This window comes from Sus scrofa, chromosome 1 (genome assembly GCF_000003025.6).
Source record: "Sus scrofa isolate TJ Tabasco breed Duroc chromosome 1, Sscrofa11.1, whole genome shotgun sequence".
NCBI classification, from domain to species: domain Eukaryota; kingdom Metazoa; phylum Chordata; class Mammalia; order Artiodactyla; family Suidae; genus Sus; species Sus scrofa.
In genome coordinates, this window is record NC_010443.5 from 30,836,637 (window position 1) to 30,854,941 (window position 18,305).

Sequence of the window (18,305 nt, forward strand, 5' to 3'; positions counted from 1 at the left end):
ATCAACTTATATATCATATAATTCTATTGCATTCGTTCTTTGTTCCCAGTTCTCAACCCTATAAGGTGAAATTGCTAACTTCTCAGTACTAATTTCACTTTCTCCAATTAGAATAGATTTTAAATTGTGGCGCATAAAATGTTTTTCACAAATGGTAGCAAGCAAATAGTATTTCAATACTGCAATGAACAAAAAAGATGCTGAGGCTCAGCCTCATTCCTAGGGTGGGTCTCAACCCTTACGCATCACAGGGCACTCAGCATGTTCCTACGGGGTCAACTGTGGAATCAAACTAAAGGGAAGGCCCCTTATCTGGCTTGAAGAAGAGGATTTTTGTCTCTCTGTCATTGGAGGTGGCCCAGGAAGAAATAGCCCTGCCTGGTCCTGGCTGTTCTCACACTCCCGGAAGAGGAAACTCATTGGATAGTCCCAGGCAGAGTATGGCAGAGACAAAGACCTCTTTCCCCAGTGCTGTCTCCAAGTTATTAAACGAACCCCACCTGAAGACTTACCTCTAGGATTGCGAGGGTGTAACTGTACAATCCTCCTTTATCTGAAACCAGTTTATGTCAGGCTTGTGTTACTTGCTGCCAGAACAATTCTAAACCACCCACTAGCAAACATTTGGCAGGAGAGAACACTGTCATCTTCCTCTTATTCTAATCCCAGAAATATTGCCCATCTCTAATTTGCTAGTTCTAGTTGTTCTGAGGTACAATGGAAGGATATCTCTTACTTATAGAGAAACAATTTTTGAATCCTTGGTGCCTCACTTTTCTCCCAAGCCAGAAAAAAAGTCTTCAGATACCAAAGTAAGAAAATGGCATGAAGCCCCCAAACAAGCTATTTTTCTTCTTCCACTTCAAATGATGCTCAAATCTCAGCCAGTTTCTTTTCGACTGTTCACCACCACATTTAAAAATCTAAGCATGTGCTGCATTGGTAGCTGCCCTGAATTCCAAATTACCCTGAACACCCGTTCTAATCACGGAGATCTTGATTGGAATGAAATTTGTTCTCTGTGCAGAAATCACTCATGTTCCAAGAGCAGTTTCTCCTCTGGTCAAATTAGCTGTGTAAATATTACAAATAAAAATATATGAAGGGGCAAGTGGATTACAAAAAGGCATTTCCTTATAAATGATCCCTGCGACCCCAAATTAGAATATGTCTTAAAAATAAGGAGAGCCTGGGAAAGATTAGTAGACCAAAACAAACAATACCCATAAACCACCCCAGACTTGTAAACCAAATTCCCAACAGTGTAAAGCTTGAAGAAAAAAAAATCAGAAGAAATATGGGAAAGAAGGGGAGAGGGAGGTTTTAGGTATAATATTTTTAAATCCTAACATACAAGCTGGATTTCAAAAAACAAGGGGGAGGTAGATTGGTAGATTGGGAAGAATTCATAGATTGAGACTTTCTTTGACTGTTTCCAAATTTCTGCCTCTAATGTTGTTTCCATCCTATTGGAAACAATTTAATTCACCCTTTCAGAATTTTTTAAAAAATTGCATACTTACATTTGCACAGTACTTAGAAGAGGAATAAACAAAACACATCCAACATCTTTTATTATTATGGAAAAGCCTAGAAAGTTTCTTTAGTCTTCTCTTATGAAGATAATCAACCACATTATAAAAAGACTTAAAAGGGAGTTCCTGTTCTAGCCCAGTGGAAACAAACCCAACTAGTATCCATGAGGATGTGGGTTCAATCCTTGGCCTCGGTCAGCGGGTTGGGGATCTGGAGTTGCTGTGAGCTGTAGTGTAGGTCACAGACACGGCGCAGATCCTGATTTGCTGCGGCAGTGGTGTAGGCTGGCAGCTGTAGCTCAGATTGGACCCCTAGCCTGGGAACTTCCATATGCTGAGGGCACTGCATTAAAAAAAGCAAAAGAAAATAAAAAGGCTTAAGGGCATAAAAATATGCATTTGTAAAACCATGACATTCTGCTGCTTTCCTTGGGAAAATCTTATTTATCCTATGCATGAATCAGGACCATGAGACAAACTGTGAAATCTGGGACATCACATCTCAATACATGGGGAAAGGTCAGCAAAGGAATACTGCTGCTCATTTTCCCTCATCTCCTTCTACTGTAACATTCACTTGGACTTTGTTCATTTGATCTTTGACTCAGAAGCAGAAGTAAACAAATCTTGCTAACTGTTTAGTCTGTTTCAAAACCAGCTAACACTCTGCTTATCCAGTGAGGGACTCTCAGGTAACAATGATTATACCTTGATGCCCTAATATTCAGTGAATCCTTTGGGCCAAAGGGAAAAAAAGAAAAAAATATACGTATATATAGTTAGAGAAAGTTTCTTCTTGGAAAATTACACTAATGTATACTTTATTCCATGTATGTATTCTTTTTTGTTTTTTGTTGTGTTTTTGTTTTTGTTTGTATTGTCTTTTCAGGGCCGCATGTGCAGCACATGGAGTTTCCCAGGCTAGGGGGTTGAATTGGAGCTGTAGCCTCCAGCCTACACCAGAGCCATAGCAACATAGGATCCAAGCCACGTCTGCAGCCTACACCGCAGCTCACGGCAATGCCGGATCCTTAACCCACTAAGCAAGGCCAGGGATTGAACCGAAACCTCATGGTTCCTAGTCGGATTCGTTAACCACTGAGCCACGACGGGAACTCCTCATGTATGTATTATTAAAATAAAGCTATTACCATGAACAGTGCTTGCTAATGGGTGACAAGTAGTGAAATGGCTGTGGTTCAGAATGAACCCTCTTATTAGAAAAATCATAGATACAAATTACACTTCAACATATACCCAAAATAGTTTCTAAATGCATACATCTGTTCCTCTGAATTTAACTGTTAGGCGAATCAATACTTGAGTGTGTAGATTATCACAAAAAATCATGCAAGTTCAAATTTAGATATTAATTATTAAAATATCCATCCCACAAAATTAGATATTATTAAAAATAACTCAATGAAACTGTTTGAAAAGGGTGGGGGGTGTGTTTGCTTTTCAAAAAGATGAGGTATCTCTTAGATAAATGTGAAAAGGAAAGATGTTCCTTCATGACTGTATGACATAATGTCTTCAAGTTTATTTTTATTTAGGTATTTTAAGATATTAAGTCTAAATTGATCTGCCTTCATGTCAAATGTACTATCCCTCGCCCACTAATCCAATGGATTTCCCACTAATCCCAAATATCCCCCTTCCCTCCAGACTAGTCTTTTAATTTATGCTTCCAGATGTCTTGCTCAATTCTGCCATTATTATTATTGTGACTTTGTTCCTGCTTGAGAAAAGCTGAAAATTTTAGTGCCACCCCCCCACCAGCAGCACCGCACTGTTTTACTCGTCCCAGTTCTTTGCGTTTTAACTGCCTCTTCATGTATAAACAACTTTTTGGCAGCTGAGCCTCACTGATGTCTCTCACATGTCTTCATTACCAAACCACACATAAAGTCATCCCTGCAATTCAGCTCTTAATTGTTCTGATTTGCTGACATGCGTGTTCTTTTCCTAACTACACTATAGACTTGTGGAAAGCAAGCAATTTGGTCCCACCAGCAATTAGGGCTACCTACCTTGTCCATTGATTTCTTCATATTTATAATTTCTATAAATTCTAGCTGCAGAAACTTGTCCCGCGATATACAGTAATGGGAAAAAAAAGTAGCAAAACAGGAGTGCAAAGTCCATTTTAATTTGTGTTTTAAAATATGGTGTACTTTTATGCTTTCATAAGCTGGAAAACTTCTAGAAAGATGCACCCCAAACTTTTCACAGTAACTACCTCTGAAGAATAATTAGTAAGCTAGACTTTGACAAGATGGTGAGAAATGATGCGGGCTCTAAGAGACTTTAATTTTCCTTTGAAAAACTATTATAATGTTTGTTTTTATTTTATAGACTGAGGATTGCTATTTTTCTAATTTCAAAAACTTGCAAAAAATACAGAATTAATAGGTATTGTGTGATTCACTTACTTTTTTTGAATACTCCATGTTTCTAGAGGTGTTGCTCAGCAACGGAATCAGATCTTCCCCCCCAGGAGACCTCTGGAGTTGATAATCAGCCAATCCATCTACAGCTAATACATCTGCACTGAAAAGTCCACCAGACCATAGCCAACTGTTCCCTCTTTGAAGAAAAAGTACCATAGGAAGATAAATGTATTGATGATCATAAAACTTAGAAACTTCTCTGTTTATTTATTGGAATCAATACCTTGTAATGCAGGGGAAAATATAAAATTGACCAGTGATACTTCCTTCATCAGGGAATTTATTTTTATTATATTTTATTTCAAGTAATTAATTAATTAATTTTTGTCTTTTTAGGGCCACACCCGTGGCATATGGAGGTTCCCAGGTTAGGAGTTGAATCGGAGCTGCAGCTACTGGCCCATGTCACAGCCACAGCAATGCCAGATTCGAGTGACGTCTGAGATCTACACCACAGCTCACGGCAATGCTGGATCCTTAACCCACTGAGTGAGTCCAGCTATCGAACCTGTGTCTACATGGATGCTAGTCAGATTCATATCTGCTGAGCCACGATGGGAACTCTATATCAGGGAATGTTTAATCCTGTAGCCTGGAACAATTCCTTCTGAGAGGTTAGGGCTAAGGACAACCAGTCTGGGTGAGAAAATATTTGACTGGGTACTATTACCATAGAATAATTTGAGATGTGTCCTAGGGTAATAGTCTCCAACATTTTTATCAAGCATCAGAATCACCAGCAGGACTTATTAAAACACAGATTATTGACCCCACCCGCAGAGGTCCTATTGTATAGATGAATTTGCATGTCTAACCAGTTCATTAATGATGGTGATGCTGAAGCTGCTGGTCCAGGACCACTGTCCTTGGGGACTGAGGGTAATTTTTGTCCTTAATTTTTTCAGTTTTTTGTCCTTTGTTTTTCAAGGTCCAATCTCTTTCCATTTAAAGCCTATACTTTTTTTTTTTTTTTTTTTTGTCTTTTTGTCTTTTTGTCTTTCCTAGGGCTGCTCCCATGCATATTGAGGTTCCCAGGCTAGGGGTCCAATTGTAGCTGTAGCCGATGGCCTACACCAGAGCCACAGCAACGTGGGATCTGAGCTGCGTCTGCAACCCACACCACAGCCCATGGCAACACCAGATCGTTAACCCACTCAGCAAGGCCAAGGATCGAACCCGAAACCTCATGGTTCCTAGCTAGATTTATTAACCTCTGCGCCACGACGGGGAACTCCTAAAGCCTGTGTCTTTTTGATTCAAATGGAATCGATATAAAGTAAATCAGCCAATCAACATTTCAATATGCAAAGTAGAGTCTCTGGAGCCCTGTAGTCCTTGGGATTTACTTTCTTCCTTACCTTGCTAAATTTCTGTGCCTTAAGCACAGTCAGAATTTCTAAATTACCATTTGCCTCCTCGATACCTCCAATTTCATATCAAAAATTCTTGAAATCATATGAGTAGGTTTAAAAAGGAAAAAACAAACCCCCAAAACTCCTAAAAACAAATCATCAGCATCCTCATGTACTTGGAAGCATAGATATTTCTCCTGATTGGAAACGCTTAAACCCAAACAACTTTCCCCACAGCATTTAAAGGCTCTGGCAGGTTCCATGATCAGAGATAAAACGGTCTTATTTCAAATGAACTCCAGCTCATTTGTTCAATGAAATCATCAACAGTAACATGAAAAATGCATTTTCTGGCTACAGTCTTAAGAAGATTTTATTTACCTGAGTATTTGTTGAGTTAGCAGTTACCAGATGCCTCCTGTCTATAAGACGGAAACATACCAGTTGCTCGGGAGGACAACTTTTCATGGCCAAGGCTTAACCAAAATGTCTCTTTTGGGGACTCATAATGAAGACACTGATAACACAACACACTTAAGAACATCATTTTAATAAAAATGACAATCGGAATTCCCATCATGGCGCAGCGGAAGCGAATCTGACTAGGAACCATGAGGTTTCGGGTTTGATCCCTGACCTTGCTCAGTGGGTTAAGGATCCAGCCTTGCTATGAACTGTGGTGTAGGTCGCACACAGGGCTTAGATCTGGTGTTTCTGTGGCTCTGGCGTAGGCTGGCGGCTATAGCTCCGATTACACCCCTAGACTGGGAACCCCCATATGCTGCAGGTACAGCCCTAAAAAGAACAAAAGACAATAAATAAGTAAATATAAAAATGACAATCATTGCCTATCACTGCTTCTCCTCGCCCACCTCAGTGCCAACTGAGGGCATGATGCCAACTGCAGTTCAATAATAGCAATTGCACAGAGGAACAAAGCAATTTGGTCAAAGTATACCACTGTCTGGGGTACCGGCAAATGTTAAAAAAACAGGACATATGGGAGTTCCTGTCGCGGCTCAGAGGAAGGGAATCTGGCTAGTATCCGTGAGGATGCAGGTTCGATCCCCGGGCTTGCTCAGTGGGGTAAGGATCTGGTGTTGCTGTGAGCTGTGGGCCAGAAGCTGTAGCTCTGATTCGACCCTGAGCCTGGGAACCTCCATATGCTTAGAGTGTGGCCCTTTAAAAAAAAAAAAAGAAAAAGAAACACTGGGGGCACATATGAAATGCATATCCTTTTGGCACTGCTCTCCAAAAAAAAAAAAAAAATGTTTTTGGCTGTGCCTGCAGCATGTGGAAGTTCCTAAGCCAGGGAGAGAACTAGAGCCACAGCAGAAACCCAAGCCACTGCAGTGATAACGTGGGGTCTTTAACCCAATGTGCCACAAGAGAACTCCACCAAATATTTTTTCTCAAGACAAAAATCTATGATAAGGGTTGGGCAGCTGAGAAGTTCCTGTTGTGACTCAGCAGGTTAAGGAGACGGCATTGTCTCTGTGAGGATGTGGGTTTGATCCCTGGCTTCTCTTGATGGGTTAAGAATCTGGTGTTGCTGCAAGCTGCAGTGTAGGTCACAGATCTGGTGTTATGGTGGCTGCAGCATAGGCCTCAGCTACAGCTCCAATTCGACCTGGGAACTTCCATATGCTGTGGGTGCGGCTGTGAAAAGGAAAAAAAAAAAAAAGAGAGAGAGAGAGAGAGAGTTGAGCAGCTGAAAAGGAAGAGGGGAGGCAGCAATAAATGCAGAGAGAGTGTGTGAGTGGTAGCTTACTGCTGGTGCTGCTGTCCTGGTTGTGGGTGTTGTTTCCATTTTTGCCAGAGGTGTTACAGAAGGTAGCAGCTTGGAGTGAGAGAAGAAATGACTTATTCCTCTATTCGTCATTATTTTGCAAATGTACAGGCAACTCTGGCCTTGTTTGGAGTCACCCTCTGTCTTTTGGCACCAGCTGGGTGTTTACTCCATGAAGGAACTGTTAAACTTCAACCTGCTTAGTGGGGCTCCAGCTGATTAAATGGCAGATTTTCTGTTGACCTGTAGATTTGACAAGCCCAAGTTCACTCCTTGGGAAGACTTTTTGCCATGTAAACCCCATGAGCTGCAAGGTACCCAAAAAGGCATCTTGCAATGACTGTCCAGGGATGATTCCAAGCCCCATTGTGTTGATGCTTACACAGAGGCCTGAAGACCTGCTCCACACACATTTGAATACTCTCATATAAATTCTGAGAAACATAAAGAAGAAAGAAAGAAATACTATATTCTGCCACTGTTCACATACATTAAAAAAAATTCTTAAATATTGTGTGTATTGTGGAGAGGTAGGAGAATGTCCAAAAAAGACTGTGTCTTTGTAAATACAATACAAATGAATCCAAAAATATCTGCGAAGAAGGTCCAAGAACAAGGTACTACCAAACAGCACATCGTAAAAATCAAACTTTTTGCCACCCTATGAATTCTTCCCTCTCAGATATATGGGCTCCAAAAGGGGAAATGGAGTTTCAATAAATAAGGATCTGTGCTTATCAAGAATGCCATCCTAGGGAGTTCCGGTCATGGCTCAGTGGTTAACAAACCCAGCTAGCATCCATGAGGATGTGGGTTCTATCCCTGGCCTCACTCAGTGGGTTAAAGCTCTGGCATTGCTGTGAGCTGTGGTGTAGGTCAGGGACGCAACTCGGATCCAGCATTGCTGTGTCTGTGGTGTAGGTGGGCAGCAGCAGCTCCGATTCAACTCCTAACCTGGGAACCTCCATGTACTGCTAGAGCAGCCCTAAAAAGACAAAAAAAAAGAAAAAAAAAGAATGCCATCCTAGTCTTTTTTTTCCTTTTTTTAAAATTTTTTTGCCATGCCCATGGCATGTGGAAGTTTCTGAGCCAGGGATCAAATCCTTGCCACAGTAGCAACCCAAGTCACATCAGTGACAATACCAGATCCTTAGCAAGCTGAGCCACAGAGAAACTCCAAGAGTCTAATTTTCTCTCCGATTCCTACTTTCTTAGCAGCTAATCCTTTCTTTCTAAAATAATTTAAAAAGGAGAAATTTCTTAATTTGGGGGGAATTTAAAAATCTAATTTGAGTTTAACAACTTTGGACTGGATTAACACGGTAGTCAAGGAAGGAAGAAAAGAAAGAGAAAAAAAGAGAGGAAGAGAGGAAGAGAAAAGAAAGAAAGAAAAAAGAAAAAGAAAAAAGAAAGAAAGAGAACTTACTGCTCTGAAAAGACCAAAGTAAGAATAGATTTTTCTCTGTAAATTGTAGTCCCATGAGTACAATTTTTGGTTGAGATGAAATATACACACTTATTGTCCACACCTATTTAGACATGGAAAGTAGATACAAAATTGAGTTTTTAAATGATATCAGAAAACTCTATGCAGAGAAAATCAAACAAAAGTTAACTTTTGAGTTGATTTAACATGTCAGTACCATTATATATTGTGCAGTAAAAATGTTAAGCAAGATAATAGAATATTTAGTATTAAGTTATCCTTTTTATGGAGATTATTTCTCTCAAATATTTCAAATAAAATATTGATAACTAGAAATTCTTTTTAACAGCATACATTTCTGGAAGTTAGGAAATTTCACCTATTCATATTTACATTTGACACAAGCCTGCTAAAAAACACTAGCTTTAGAGTCAAATTGCCTGTAATTTATTCCTGTCTATGCCATTCCCTTGCTGTTGGGGCAAACAAACTAATTCTTTATGCCTCAATTCCCTCCTCAATAGATAAAGATATTAGTGACTACTTTATAGACCAGTCAGTGCAAGAATTAAATGTGTTAACTCATGGAAAGATATTAGAACAATGTCTAGCACATGCTCAAAAATTCTTTAAGTAGTACTTTTAAGTTTCATAATAGTAGTAGTTTATGAAATGTATATTCCTTAGACAATGTATCTTTTTGTAATACACTTTGTATGAATGCTTTTCTTAACCCCACAATCTTCTAATATGGCCACAACTTTTCATTAGGACTAAGACTGCAATAATTTAAATAGATGAAAAAATAACTTATGAATAATCAAGACTCTTAGTTTCCTGATAGCAAATCTGCATTTCCCAGAATCTTACTTTAGTTCTTGGGTCCTGAAGATAGTCAGAATAAAGCTTTGATCCTTAACCCAGAAGGAACCATATGCATCTGTATAAACAGAGAAGTTGGACATTTCCAAACAGGCAAACTTTTCAATAATCCTGTTCAGAACCAAAAAATGCTCTTAACCCCCCAAAACTATGTTTGCTTGAACAGAAAAGAATGCAAAAAATTAGAATTCCAGTTGAAAAGTGAAAGGAAAATGGGGGGGGGGATTCTTCTGATTTTCACTACTTGTTAGACATCTAACCCAATATTATTGCTGTCCCTTGCCCTCCCCCCTTAAAAGAGGAAAGAAGAAGTTACCGCAGGTGGAAAATTGCCTCTGGCATTAATCCTCTAACTCAGGTCAAGAATATGGATATCAATAATCTCTTCTGGAATTGCCATCGTTATTCATTTCAGTACCGTAATGAAAAGGCAAGGGGAAAAAAGGCTTGTGGACCGCTTTCAAAGACACTCATAGCAGAAATAAAATCAATGAACATCTACGCATACGAAAACCCCAATTTCATCCAACTAGATTAGAAAGCAGAAGCAAGGCCCCTTTTTCTTAGGGTATGTATTCCCTTGAGGGTTTTGCCAGAAGGCAGACTCCTAAGTTATCAAACTCAGAATTTTCCTCAATTCCTTCTTTTTTCCAGTTTGCTTCTTGCGGTTAACTCCATTACGAACTTATAGCGATAAACACCTGGAGTCTATCAAAAACAAAGAGAGGTTTATTCAGTGGGTACAGCCCTGCCTGGTGAACACCCTGAGCAGAAACAAACTACATAATATAAGACTTGAGCAGGAATATGTTTTTTATGATGTGCCAGCATAAGGGGGATCAAAGGCTAAAGCCAAATAAATAGCAACTGGGCACCAGCAGAGGAAACATATTTAGACTTTAAAATAATCAAAAACAAACCCAAAGAACACTAACACCCTCCACATTCAGCAGTCATATTTTCCCTCTTTTTATACAGGGCTTAAACCTGTCAAGAGTTTTTGAAGCTAATCACTGTAACTCAAGTAGAATCCTGCCTTTCACTGAGGTTGTGACAATAACCAAAAAGACTGGGCATGAAGAAACAGACCCTTCCCCCAGCCTCTTCAAGCCAACCCCCTCCTCTTTCCCTATTGGTCCATTATTGAATTTACCTTGGCCACATAACGGAATTTGCCAGCTGACATTAATCCATTTATTGAGCTTGACTCCTCCTTATCTAAAACATCTCTAGGCAAACTGAAACAATCTGTCTGCCATCTACTGATTGGCAGGGCAAATTTTTCCAGGTGGTACAACCACCTCCCCTCGCATGAATTGCCCACCTTATTTCAGTCTAGCAGAAGGATTAAAAGAAGACCGGGGCAGCCATTGTTACTACCATGTTTAGTACCCCAAATCTCTTTACAATAAACAATTTTAAAAGATTAGTCCTCTTGAAAAAAGAAGTTGAGGATGGGGGGCCCAGCTCCAAGAGGAGGAGGTAGATAGGAGAGCAGAGAATTGACAGGCTCAACCCTAAGGGCAAAAAGCTACATCTGTACTTGATTTGTCAGGGATTTACATTAGTGAAACTTTAACTCTGCAGATGATACATAAGATTACACTTTACAGAACAAGCTTATGCAAATATAGCTTAAACGCCATGGTATGTGGCCCAGACAGTGAATTTGGCAGATTTCATTGAGTCTGGTGGCTGGATCTAATAAATTCATTTACATGAAGGATTAGAACATCTGGAAAAGTAGCGTGGCGGTTTATTGAAACATAAATAACATTAATTGAAAGGTTAGAGGTATGCAAAACACTTCATGCAGGCGATGCAAAATGTTATAAAGCTGCTTCCCTATTCCACAAAAGAAAAGAGAAAACTATCTTGCTAATATAAACAGAAAAGGTAATTTCCAGGATCTAATTTAAATGTCACTCCAGATAGTAAGAGTGAGAGAGGCAGCCTATTTCCTCATCCTGCTTTGTAGTGAACCTTCTTTTCCAAGCCTACCCTCTGCTGCCCTCTCGATACACATCTCAGGCACTAATTAGCAGCAGCAAGGTAGTGACATAATTAAATTTATTTTCAGTTACAAATCCCCAAACTGTCATGCCATTTTGCAGACAGAAAAGTGTGGTTGAGGTCTCCAGCCATTTCTTCAATGAGTTTATTTTTATTTTAGTGCTGTAATGTATACTCGCTGGTAATGGGGATTGCCGGTTAATGTCTCGTGGAGTTGGTTACTATAAGCATAGTAACAAATTACCCAGAGGAAAATGAGCAAAGATTGATATCATATGATTTAAAAGCTGAGAGGAAAGCTCAGGTGGTTTACAATCAGCTGGGTACCTCAAGATTAATTTATAACTTGGTAACCCATTCAAACTCCCCTTCATCATTTATTCTCAAGTAAAAAGATGACTTAAGCCATTCAGTCACCCAAAATGCCTCCTGCCCGTAGCAACAGCAAGCGATTCCTTCTAAAAGGATCGTTTTCATTATAAGTCATTATCAAAATGCTGACTTTGAGAAGTCATGTAAATGAGGGAGCAGGAAATCTAGTATTCTCTCAGGTATGGAGCCCACTTCAGGACCTCTATGTGGATTTGACATAAAGCAATCAAGAATTGTTTGACCAAAATTGAAAGAGAACCCCTGGCAAGTTTTTTAATGAAAAATAAGATTTAGTGGAGTGATGGATATCCTTTGGAGAATCACAAGATTTTTTTAAAAAGAGAGAGAAAGAGAACTATTCTAGATGCTCATTTCCCATGGTAACAAGAAAGTAGACAACATGATTTTTGCCTGTAGAGCAGCTAATAGAATCAGAAAATAGAAGAAATCTTTACCGACCATTCACGTTTCAACCCTTGCCATCATGAACACAATTTATAGAATGTATACAACTTTGATACTGCTCTTGTCATAACCAGCAACTGAAATTGATCAAGTGCAATACGTGGTCACGATAAATTCATTTTTCCATGAATGTTATAAAAAAAGACATTAAAAGGCAAAGATTTCACTTAAATAGGTAAATATAATAGACACATTGAAAAAAAAAAAGGAGTCATATTTATTACCATGACTCTGCAAAAAGCAGTGAATTTGCTGTTTCCAAATTTTCACACAGAGAAGTCATTTGGCTGCACTGTGACAGAAGATGAAATTTTCTTCAGGAATGTTTCAAACAGATTGTCCTTGTTAAAAACAAGAACATCCAATAGGAGTCTCACTGCTGCCCTTCCTGGAACAGGGGGCCAACACTCCTGCTGGGTCACCAAGAAGCATATCTTCATGTATACTGATATTAACTAGACTGAAAATTTGGGGTGGGGGGGGAGTATTGCTTATACATGAATCCAATGCTTAAAAAAGAGGTTGTGGCCTCCCAACAAAAGGTGTAATCTTCATAAATACTGACAAGGCCTCTATGTTCATAATAACTTATGTGGGAATCAGAAGACCCATAATGGCCTCCCCATCCAACCAATCCTCAGGATAATTCAGAAGGGTATTTTTCTTAGTTTCAGAAAAATTAAAGTCAGATCTCAGACACCAAACATCCCTTGATGCTCCTCAATGTTTTTGCATATTTTTGACCCTGAGAGCAATGTTCTTCAGGAAGCACTCACTGACTTCCATTAAATCACTGAGTGAGGTTCCAATAAGAGTTCCTCAGCCACATGGGATTTTAGGAGAAAAAGCCACAGGTGATGAGAAGTAATAGATGGAGCTTCCAAAGATTTGTTCTCTATTCATTCAAGTCTTGTTTCCTATGACAAGCCATCCATAGCATTTGTGAGTTTGACCTTAGTAAATGAGACTACCTCCTGCATCTATGTGACTGGGACATGACCTAGATTTTAGAAAAGGTGCCAAGCACCCTCAGTACTTAAAAACAGTGCTGCACGTTTGTAAGACACTATGAACAATTTATGGACACCAAAATTATGAAGCCAAAGGCAGTCTTGGTGTACAGGAAGGAATTTGGTTAACAACCATTTACTAGTTTGAAAATGGTATTGGCATTGGCAGCTTATTCAATGTGCCTTACTTTCCTCAGCCATAAAGTGGAGATAACCATAATACCTTCCTAATGATATTGCAGTAAATATCAAGTGACTTTATATATATATATTTATATATATTTTATACATTTGTATATTATATTTATATTTTTATATATATTTATATTTATATATAACATAGTTATATATTATAAAAATAAATAATTATATTAATGTTAAATATATTAAATATAGTATTCAACATAATATATTAAATATATAACATGTTTATATATATTATATATAATATATATAATATATACTTAATACTACATAATTGTTATATTTAATTATTATGTATTATATTATAATTAATATGATTATTATATTATTATATTAATAATAATATAGTATAAATAAATACATTGTATATTTATATATTATATATTTATAATATAGTCTATTATATTACATATATTATATATAGTATTCTTAAATTTACACCTGGCATATACACAAGTTGTTGTTACTGCTGCTATTGCTACTGCAACCTAAGTGCCCAGTGGAGCACAGCACATAATGGCTACAACTTTCCTATAACTTCTACTATAATTTCTAGAAGGAGTTGAAAAAATGGCAATATGTTGCAGAAAATAATTTAAGAAACTCACTACATTCCAAAACAAGTAGTAGTAAACCAGATGCCTATGGGCAGCTCATCAGTATGGAAAAAGGAAAGAAGCATTTCTTAAAGAGAAATCTTAAGATAACTAAAACTGACTGGTTTCTGAGATGAACAACAGAGTAAGGAAAGCCTTAGATGAAAGACAGTCATTCACAAGAGTCAAGAAGACAAAGAGAAAATTGGAAGAAATAAAATGTTTGTCAAGGGGAAGAAGTAAGAGTGGATAAAGAACCATTGAACCAGAGGATTGAAAAGAGAGTATACAACCATTATGGAGCCGGTTAAGTACCTGGTGTTGTCACTGAAGCAGTTTGGGTCGCTGCTGTGGCATGGGTTCCATCCCTGGCCCCAGAATTTCCACATCCTGAGGGCACAGCCAAAAGAGAGAGAGAGAGTGTGAGTGTGTGTGTGTGTGTGTGTGTGTGCGCGTGTGCATATGCATGTGCGTGTGCGTGTGCGTGTGTGTGTACAATCATTAAAAGAATGTGAGTCCCCAAATATCTTAAATACAATTGTTGGGAGACAAGTTTCTTAGAAATACTGATGCGTTGTCAAATTAAGCAAACTGTACAAAATCCATTTAAAACTCAATTGTAAGTCCAGAAATATATATAAGGTACACAAGAGTTATCATAAATAGAATGAAGAGGAGCTAAGTTCAAAATATTTTCAAAAGACGATAATGTTAAAAGATATTTCTTTCCACGATCTCAACAGCTACTTCCCTACTTGCACGTAAACCTCATCATGACCTCTTCTGAACATCGGACCCATAACAATACCTCCGCGTACTTCAGACTCCTCAAGTGTCACTAGCCCAGGTGTGAACTCATCTCTTTCACTGCCTGCTCCTCCAAAAAGCTCCTCATTGTTTATCCACCAATGACACCACCACAGTACCAGATGCCCAAATTCATTGCCTCCCTTTCTCTTTCATTCACCTCCTTAGCCAATAAAACAGTAAATCCTGTTGACTTTGCCTCTTCCATTTCTCTCACATCCTTAAAGCCCATCCCCTCCCAGCCACTGCCTTGTCTTAGCCATATAATCATTTCATTCATCTGTCTAAAATCTCCCACTGATGCTCCTTTGTAAGTGGAGGTTCAAATTCCTTGGTTAGCATATGTGGTTCTTTACAGTTCCCAAGATGAGTATGGGGAATACTTACTGGGGCCAGTGTTTTGTTGGTCTGTGATGCAGAGTGCTTTAGTTCTCTGGAATTTTTTCTTCTCAGTCTAGGTCAGGAAAAAAAAAAAGTGGCAAGAGAAAGAACACCTCACCAATCACTTTGCTCCCCACTGAGTCAGTTCATTAAATTTCTCTCTATCACACAACATACCATGAATTTTTCACAGCTCTGGACATTTGAACATGTTATTTCCTCTCTCTCCAACTAGTGGGCTCCCACCCATCCATCAAGATTCAGCTCAAATGTCACCTGCTCTTTGCAGCATTTCCCAACTTCCCAAGGCAACGTTATTCCTCTCCTCTGCTCTGTATTCCCACAGCATTTTTGTACCTTTCTCATGAAATATATTTTTCCTCTAAAATCCCAATAGCCAGGATCTCCAGGGCCAAGTGCAATTCACAGGATGTACTTAATGAATGTCTATTGGACAACTGAATCCAGAGGTGTCTAAAATGACAGTTCCATCAGAAGTAGGTAACAAAGCAAACGTATCAATTAAAATAATTCCGTGAAGACAGATGGATGGAAATCAGTTAGGCAGAAAAAGATTCCCAGAGGATACGGTTGGCACAAAACATAGTTAAAAATGAGCTTTAAAAAAATCTCTAAAGAAAAATTGATATTTCAAATCATTATTTACTTGTGGTTCTAACCTTGAGAACATTTTAGCTGGATAAATGTATTCAGACTTGTGGGGAGAAATCTAAGTTTTTCATTGTCTAGCATAAACCATGAAGAGGACGAATTACCCTTCATCTTACCCAACTTTCCCCGGTCATATTTTTAGTCTTCAATCTTGTCCACAAAATGAGTCCATTACCAACCTTTCTATCTCCTTCCAAATGCCCTGTTTCTACCAATATTCATGGGCAAAACTGGATGGCAGTGACTATGTGGCACTATCACACAAGTAATGTCGAATAAAGGAACGAGGCCCTTTACTCTGATGGCCCGCCAACTGAGGACATTGCTCTGACCCAGCTGGTATATCAGGAGGGCAGTTACATTCAGGGCTTCAGCAAAAGTTTGCCTTCCTTGACCCCACATTTGATGCCCAATGTGCCAAACGATTCCAGTGATTTGTTTCACCCTGTCTTACCAACCCAAGTGTGGTCTGTGTGAAGCCTATACTCATCTATACTCACAGGCCATAAGGAGAGCTGCTTGTATCTCAAGCCCCAAACATCAGTAATATTTATTCCAGTTATTTTCATAAGGCAGTTTGGTAGTTTGACACCTGTCCTGAGGCGCTGTGATGGACTGCCAAGAAGGTTGGAAGGTCAGCTTCAAAACACAGCCTCAGGAGTTCCTCTTGTGGCTCAGTGAGTTAAGAACCCGACATAGTGTCTGTGAGGATGTATTTTCAATCCCTGGCTTCACCTCATGGGTTAAAGATCTGGCATTGCTACAAAATGAGGTATAGGCTGCAGACGTGGCTCAGATCCTAAGTGGCTGTGGCTGCGGTGTAGGCCAGCAGCTGCAGCTCTGATTGGACCCCTAGCCTGGGAACTTCCATATGCTGCAGGTGTGGCCCTAAAAGACAAAAACAAACAAACAAACAAAAAACACAGCCTCAAAATTCTTGATACTGTCCTATTTAGAGGTGAGTCTACGTTCCTCCCTCTTGAGTCTAGGTTGTGTGACTACTTGACCCACAACCAAAGGAAATGCTTTGTTGGGCAGACCTTAAGAAACTGGAACACAGCCCAATGCCCCCAGGAAGCCCAAGTGGCTCAGGTACTAGGCCTCCAGCTCATAGTCCTAGATGAACTCTGAAGCTGACAGCCAGCACCATCTTGCCAACTGACAAAGATTCTCTGCTTGAACAAATTTCTGTCCGGTTCCTGAACCTTTTCCTAGTCCTGTCTTGTGCTTTGTAAAATCTAGTTTGAGGAAGAATCCTGCTGAGTCAGTTTAGCCAGAACCTCCCCCCCAATCCTTGATATCTGATCAGCCTTGATATTGGATCATATCCTTCATCTGCCATCATCTCCCAGGTGATGTCTGATCACCCGGGTTTATCTTCAGCAGGAATCCTCTAGGTCAGTTTAGCCAAAATCCCCCTGACAGCCCATGCTGCCTCTTAGTAAAATGCCATCAACTGTCCCCATCTCTGGTTTTTGGGTACAAATTTCTTTGGATACAAATACTTGCCTCTGCTATATTCAGAGTTAAGCCCAGTCTTTCTCCCCATCATAAAATCCCACTGCGGTGGTACCTATCTTTACGGTCCTGAATAAAGTCTGCTGTACCGTTATTATCAAGTGTCACTAATTTTTTTTTAAACATAGCCAATATGAATGAGTCATCTTGCAAATAAACCCTCCAGATCCCAGGTAAACTTCCCCATCAGATGTGGCATGGAAGAAAAATGAGCTGTCCCTGGCCACCTCGCCCAAGTTGCACATCGAGGGCCAATATAAATGATGGTTGTCAGTTTAAGCCTCTATGTTTTGAAGTAGTTTGGTAAACCCTAAGTAACTGATAGAGCAAGTAATTGACTAATGAATGACAAGAAAGTGCGCAATTCCAGACCAAGTTTTCATGTTAGAAAACCATTCTGAATTTAGAAGGGATTTTGCTTTAAAAATGTTTTTTAACTTTTCATTTTGGAAAAGTTTAAATTATACAAAAATAGTGAAATAAGTCTACCTATCACACATGTCCCCAAGACTCAACTTAAATAATTATCAACTCATGGTAAATCCACCATGAATTTTAAAGCAAATCCAAGGCATCATATCATTTCATTTTTAAATACATCAGAGTAGGTCTCTAAACAATAGCAATTCTTTTTAAAATGTAACGATACCATTTTCACATCTAAAAAAAAATTCACTATAGTCCTTAATATTTCCTTAATGTTATAAAATATCCTATTACTATTTGGACTGCCTCAACAATCTCTTAAGTGTTTTGTTTTTGTTTGTTTGTTTGTTTCAATTTGTTTTGTTAGGATCCACACAGGGCATTTAGTTTGATTCGTCACTTGT